This window comes from Podarcis gaigeae, assembly GCF_964106915.1.
Source record: "Podarcis gaigeae genome assembly, chromosome: 1".
NCBI lineage: Eukaryota > Metazoa > Chordata > Lepidosauria > Squamata > Lacertidae > Podarcis > Podarcis gaigeae.
In genome coordinates this window covers 133,866,918-133,873,996 of record NC_139678.1, presented here as the reverse complement: position 1 = coordinate 133,873,996, position 7,079 = coordinate 133,866,918, and the positions used below count along the sequence as shown (strand labels likewise).

The window sequence follows — 7,079 nt, the reverse complement described above, 5'->3', positions numbered from 1 at the left end:
GGTACCACTTGACCTTCCTACACCACTGTGTCCTCCCTAATATGAAGTTAGGCTCGCGGGCTATTTTATTGAAACAATTTGACACGTGTCTTTAGCTTCTCTCCCCATCCCGTGGGAAGCAGGGTTTCTTTTTTTTTTTAATAATGATTTGTATTAAGTTTTCCATTTTAAGCATCCAATCAAATCACATTAAATATTCCAAATTATGCAAATACATATCATAAAGTCCTAATATTTGCCAAATTATAAAGGGAAGCGGGGTTTCTAAATCAAGATTGTTTTGTTTTGTTTCTTGGCTTCTTCTGCCTCTAGCTTTGGGAATTACAGCCTCGCTTGCCTCATAGGGACGTTTTTTCAAAAAGAGTTTGTCCTGTCTGGCGTTTCTGGTCTTTAAAGCGTGCGCAATTTTGCCTCTAGCTTCAACTCCCCGCCCTCCGCCCGCATTGTGAAAGGGAGACCGGCAGGTGAAGCGGATCTCAATCAGCCTCCCCATTCTCAAAGGGAGACAAGCAGCTGATTTCAATCGGTCGAAGCTTGTGGTCGCGGACTGAGCATCTACGTCCCCAGCGGACCAATCGGGAACGGGGAAGGGGAAGTTAAATGGAGGGCAGAAGCCCTGTTTCCCGAAGAGATGGGGGAGGAAGGCGGCGGCGGCGGCGGCGGCGTCGGCGTCCCTGTCCCTGTCTCTGTGCTGCTTGGCAGGTGAGTTTCTGGGGGTGGGAAAGGGGAGCTGTTCGAAAGCGGCGCCGATTCCCGCGACTCCCAAGCCTGCAGCGAGCGGCGAAGAGGCGCAGCTCCCCGGCTGGAGGAGGAGGAGGAGGCGGCAGGCAGGGCGGGCGTCGTCCCTGCAGAGGTGGAGAAAGGCGGGCGCCACCTCGGAGGGGGCGAGGCTCGCCAGGAGAGGCTGGGACGGGGCAGGAGCGCCCAGCGGTTAGAGCGAGCGGTCTGCGCGGAGGAAGGGAAGGGCCCCTCGGGGGTTTTCCTGCATTTCCTCCACAAGAGGAGGGGGATCTTGAGCTCCCCGCTGCTGCTCTGCCTCTCCCTGGAAGCCGCCTCGAGTCCTGGCCAAGGGCGGGGAGCAAGAATTTCTCGCGAGCAGCGGGAGTCAGCTGGGGGCGGGGGAGGCGCTCTCCAGAACCAGGAGAAGAGGCCCCGCTCCGCCTCTCCAGCCCAACACGCTTTGGAGGAACTGCCGGAGCCAAAGGGGTTTAGCAGCTGCTTCCACGAACACCACCAGCGCTTTGAAGGGGACGCGTGTCATCCACGCGCTGAGAATCCGATGCAGCCAATCAGCAAGCGGCTTCCTGCCTGGCCTGACCCACCCAAGAGACGACGGGGCGGAGGGGGGGGGAGAACCGAGGAAGCTTTTTAACCCCAGCACCACCAGGGCTGTATCCCCCCCTTCACTCATTTCCTGAGGGACGAGGAGGCGCCTCGAATCTCTCGAACCTCCCTCTGGGCCTTCCTGCAGGATCGAGCGCCCTTTGTCTCCTCGCCTCCCCCCGCCCAGGCGCCCGAGATCGATTCGCCCACGCGCCCTCCCCTTAGGCATTACTACGGAGCAACTTGTGGGCGGGGATTGAGCGCCTACGTCCCCAGTAGACCAATCGGAAATGGCCCCGGGGGAGGGCAGAGGCGGTTTTTCCCCGAAGAGATTGGGCAGGCAGGGAGAGGGCGGGGCCGTCCCGGAGTGGGGCGGGACATCCTCGACATGTTCGCCCCGCCCCCTTGGATGTTCGCCCCACCCCCTCAGGCGATTGGTTGTGGCTGCGATGATGATGATGATGATGATGATGATGATGATGATGATTATATTTATTATATTTATTATATTTATTTATTATTTAGTTTTATTTTATTTTATTTTACATTTCCTACCACTGGGCGATTTACAGTATAAAAAAAAAATTTTAATGCCATAATAATAAACAAAAACAATAAAACACACACATCGTTTAAAAGACCATACAGTAGATTGTTTAATTAGCCAAAGGCCTAAGAGAAGAGGAAGATTTTAGCCTGGCACCTAAAATATGTAACAAAAGCACCAGGCATGCCTCCCTGAGGAGAGCATTCTACAAGATATGCCAGTTCTGGGTTCTGTTGGTCAAGGGCAGGTGTGCTACTGTATATACTTATCCGCACATTACAAACTGGTATTAGTGGTGGCTGTTTTTGTTGGTCTGTGGGACGCGGGTGGCACTGTGGGTAAAACCTCAGCGCCTAGGACTTGCCGATCGCATGGTCGGCGGTTCGAATCCCCACGGCGGGATGCGCTCCCGTCGTTCGGTCCCAGCGCCTGCCAACCTAGCAGTTTGAAAGCACCCCCGGGTGCAAGTAGATAAATAGGGACCGCTTACCAGCAGGAAGGTAAACGGCGTTCCGTGTGCTGCGCTGGCTCATCAGATGCAGCTTGACACGCTGGCCACGTGACCCGGAAGTGTCTCCGGACAGCGCCGGCTCGCGGCCTATAGAGTGAGATGAGCGCACAACCCTAGAGTCTGGCAAGACTGGCCCGAATGGGCAGGGGTACCTTTACCTTTACCTAATCTGATGGTGATAGTAAAACAGGTTCACAACTTCGCTTTCGTTTTTTAAAGATAATTGAAAGCAAAGAGATAGCTATGATGGCGCAGTAATATCTCACTTGGTGAGTTCTTTGAAAGATAGAACAGGTTTGTAAATGGGGGTTGGTAGAAAAAAACTATCATTGAAGGATGCTGCAGCGTGTGTGTGTTACAGGAACATCCTGCTGGATCAGACCAGCGATACCATGCATGATATTATACACCTCTATCAGGTCCTTCCTTAACTTGCCTTTCCTCTGAAAGCCCCAAATGCTTTGGAGGAAAGAGGTTTGTGTGCCATAGGATCTGCTCTGTCCTCTAAGCTACGCTGCTGCTCTAAGATGAAGTAGAGCAGGGGTAGGCAACCTAAGGTCTGTGGGCTGGATGCTGCCCAATCGCCTTCTAAATCTGGCCCACGGACAGTCCGGGAATTGGCGTGTTTTTACATGAGTAGAACGTGCCCTTTTATTTAAAATGCATCTCTGGGTTATTTGTGGGGCATAGGAATTTGTTCATTTATCCCCAAAAAATATAGTCCGGCCCACCACATGGTCTGAAGGATGGTGGACAGGCCCACAGCTGGAAAAGGCTGCTAACCCCTGAAGTAGAGGATTTTGTCTTGGCACCAATCTGGTTGACTTGGCTATACTGAAAGAGTTGGGGTGGCAGGAGTGCCATCTTCTGCTTCGGCTCAGGCAGCAAAATATATTGAGCCAGCCTTGTGTGCTTTCTGCTTGAGATGTAGCCGGCCAACTATATATTGGGACTGTGGAAGGCTCGTGAACTTCTGAAGTGTTTAATGGGGCTGTTTCTGCCTGGGAAATAGCAGCTGCAGAAATTCAGCTGCTCTGGGTTTCAAGTCTGTTTGGCACAGCAGCCCTAATGCTTATTCAAAAGCAAGTTCCATTGACATTGCTGGAACATACTGAAGAGGTGCAGACTAAACAATGCCCATGTTACTACATTTATATCCCACCTTTCCTCCAAGAAGCTAAGAGCCTCACAGAGTGTTTGTTGTGGGGGAGGAAGGGAAAGGAGAACGTTCGTCGCTTTGAGACTCCTTGGGGTAGTGATAAAGCAGGATGTCAAATCCAAACTCCTCTTCTTCAAAGAAGGCTGCAGTGTCAACTGGAGCCTCTCCATCTTGGGCCAAGTTATTAAGAAGCTTTGTGCTGATCAGGCTGGGTAAGGACAATATAATTAAGAAAGGTTCTTTAGTTTGTTTTGTATTGAAAAGTGTTCTCACTTGATTCTAGACCAGGTAGCTAACTTAGTGCCATCCCTAGGTTGTTTGACTACAATTCCCACCACCGCAAGCCATTGGTCATTTGTCTGGGCCTGATGGGAGTTGTCATCTGACAACTTTTGGAAACCACTACATCGGCTGTCTCTGTCCTAGATGTAAAAGATCAGCTCTTGGGCCAGTTTTGCCTCTACTTAATAAGTAAAAACCTCCTTGTTCTTTTTTTGGTCATCCTCCTTCACCAGAGACTACATTAACTACAGGGGTAGCAAGCTGACACGGATTCTCCAGAATTCACTAGATGGAAATACTAAGACGGTGATCATCTGCACAGTCACTCAGACATCCTTGGAAGAAACTCTTAGCACTCTCCAGGTAAAAGTAGACAGTTCTGTTTCCTTCCCCAAAAAGTTTTGTGGGCAAAGTTGCCCAAAGTAGCAAGTAGGCAAGAAGTTATTTCCCTCTCTTTAAACTGGCATGCTTTGTTCTAGTGTAAGTATCTACAGTTATAGAACCGTGAGAAATCAGAATTCCTCTTCAAAGGGAAGTAATGTAGTACTTCCTCTAATAGCTGGGTTGGATATTGATGTTTGCAGAAGCAATCCCTCCAACTCTTAAAAAGAGAGTCTATGAAGACTAAGCTTTCATGGTAGTAATGGAGTCTTGAATGTCAGGTAGAAAAGGAAAGGTGGGGGGGAATGGCCTACTTGAGCTCCTGATAGCTTATCTGTTGCCCTCCAGATGTTGGAGGACTCCAACTCCCAAAAGCCATGGTCAAATGATGGGAGTTGTAGTTCAACAACATCTGGAGGGCACCAGATTGGCTAACCTAGGCTTCTCCCTTCTATGAGAGGTGAACGTATGCTGCAACATTTTGTTTAATGGGTCCCTTTTGCATTTACTGTAATAGCAAATGTTGATTTTTAAGATTCCACACTTCTGTAATTTTCGAAAAGAGATCTTAACAAAGGTTTTTTTTTCTGACTACTTCTTCAAAGAGCAGTTCTGACTGCATGTGCCTATCTCTCCTAGTTTGCGAGTACAGCAAAAAATATGGAAAATCTTAAGAGAGATCGTTGAAATGACACCTAGAAGAAGTAAGTTGTTTACTTTGAAATCTGAGTTCTAGGCTAGAACAGGTCAAATTGCATCTATATCATTTTGTTTTGTTTTGTTTTGTTTTTAAATAGGGTTCATGCTCCATTTTGCCAGCAATTACACCTTAAAAGCATAGCATTCTTTTAGTTGGTGACTCGGATTATAAAACTTTTTCTGTTACGGGTAAGCTACCTATACCAAGGGTGGAGGCCGTAATCTGTGTTTAGACGCACTCTCCATTTTAAGAGTCTGGCTGAATTTTAATGGCAACCCTGAATAAAGTTGACAACTATTTTGTGCAGGGGTTCTATTCCCGGCCCCACCTACGTTGGAGGGGCATGTATACGTGTACCCCAGCCCTGCTACGCCCTTTTCGTGACATGCTGAGCAAAGTTTTTGGGTCACTTCCAGGTTTGTTGCCATATGAAATCGCATATCTTTCGGATGTGCATTAATCGGTTGTTGTGTGTATGCAACCCTTTCCGCACTGGGGGTGGTGCAGACTTAATTTCATAGAACTGACTTAAGGAACTTAAATGCTTTCATTGTTTAATGCTGATGTTTAACCTTCACAGCCATTAGTACTTATAGTACGTAATTACCATCACAGTACAGTGGTACCTCGGGTTACGTACTTAATTAGTTCTGGAGGTCCGTTCTTAACCTGAAACTGTTCTTAACCTGAGGCACCGCTTTAGCTAATGGGGCCTCCTGCTGCCACCGCACCGCCAGAGCACAATTTCTGTTCTCATCTTGAAGCAAAGTTCTTAACCTGAAGCACTATTTCTGGGTTAGCGGAGTCTGTAACCTGAAGCGTCTGTAACCCAAGGTACCACTGTAATATACAAATTAATAGCCACAATCCTCACAAGCAAGAAGGGGTCTACACCAAAGCACACAGGTATCCTATCCTTACTATGAACATCGTGTGCTTTTCAACCTTTGGTATTGAAGCTTTCCCTTTCTGGTTTCATCACAGTCCCAGCTGGCACAGATCCTTGAAGAGAAGAAGGCTCTTGAAAACAAGCAGCAGGAGAAAATAAGGATTGTCACCGAGATGCTGGTGACACCATCTGCTTCTACTGCATCAGCAGAGGAGTTCAAGTTAATATTTAAAAATTTAAATGATGTGGGACCTTTGGTGGAAAACTGGTGGCTCTTCCACATTTCGTGTCTCAGCTGTTAAGTAACCAAATCGGGCGAAGGACGCCTGGGAATGGCTAGAAGGGTGCCACTGTAGAAAAGGACCTTCTGATGTGTAGAAGCTTCACCTAGCTCTGTTGCGGCATGCTTGAAGCAGGAAGTTCATCCCGGGAAGCTGGTATATCTCCAGTGAGCTGCTGGTGGTGGTGGCCTTGCATGTATAATCAATCAGAACACTATTGTTTAGTCTTAGCCAAATGCCTTGAATTCTTTGGTTGGTTTGTCAATTTTAATGTAATGCTGCACCACACCTAATACTTATTATTCAAGTAATAAGGTAAACTCTCAGTTTTAAATCCCCAATTTTTATAATATTGCTCTTGTTGTTTACTATTAAACTGGCTTGTTGTTTTTAATATATTGCTTTGACACCTCTACAGAATTTTTCTCCAAGAGCTGATAGTTCTATCGTTTTTTGCAGAAAGGCCCAAGATCAAAGTTTTTTTCGGCGTCTATTAGCATAAATGCTACTTTTTTGCTAGGTCTTAATTCCAAATATTCAATTAAATCAATAACCACTCTAGTGTTTGTTTTCATATGTCTGTTTGGTAGAAAGCCCAATCATAATTAATAGTATATTTTAGTATTAATTTGAGTCTGCTTGCCAGGATGCCCACAAATCTAGACAGATTAGAGAACTGGGCCAAAACAAACAAGATGAACTTTAACAGGGAGAAATGTAAAGTATTGCACTTGGGCAAAAAAAATGAGAGGCACAAATACAAGATGGGTGACACCTGGCTTGAGAGCAGTACATGTGAAAAGGATCTAGGAGTCTTGGTTGACCACAAACTTGACATGAGCCAACAGTGTGAAGCGGCAACTAAAAAAGCCAATGCAGTTCTGGGCTGCATCAATAGGAGTATAGCATCTAGATCAAGGGAAGTAATAGTGCCACTGTATTCTGCTCTGGTCAGACCTCACCTGGAGTACTGTGTCCAGTTCTGGGCACCACAGTTCAAGAAGGA

General features: G+C 47.1%; 2 long non-coding RNA genes across 2 annotated transcripts in view; both read left to right on the top strand.

Moving 5' to 3' along the window:
• The window catches only part of LOC310833851, a 116,231-nt gene that overhangs the window by 43,761 nt on the left and 65,391 nt on the right, over positions 1-7,079 (top strand). The window lies entirely within an intron of this gene.
• Positions 3,765-6,377, top strand: LOC310833715. Its single transcript, XR_014558893.1, has 3 exons — positions 3,765-4,185; positions 4,843-4,907; positions 5,888-6,377. It is a non-coding gene; the product is annotated as an uncharacterized lncRNA (long non-coding RNA).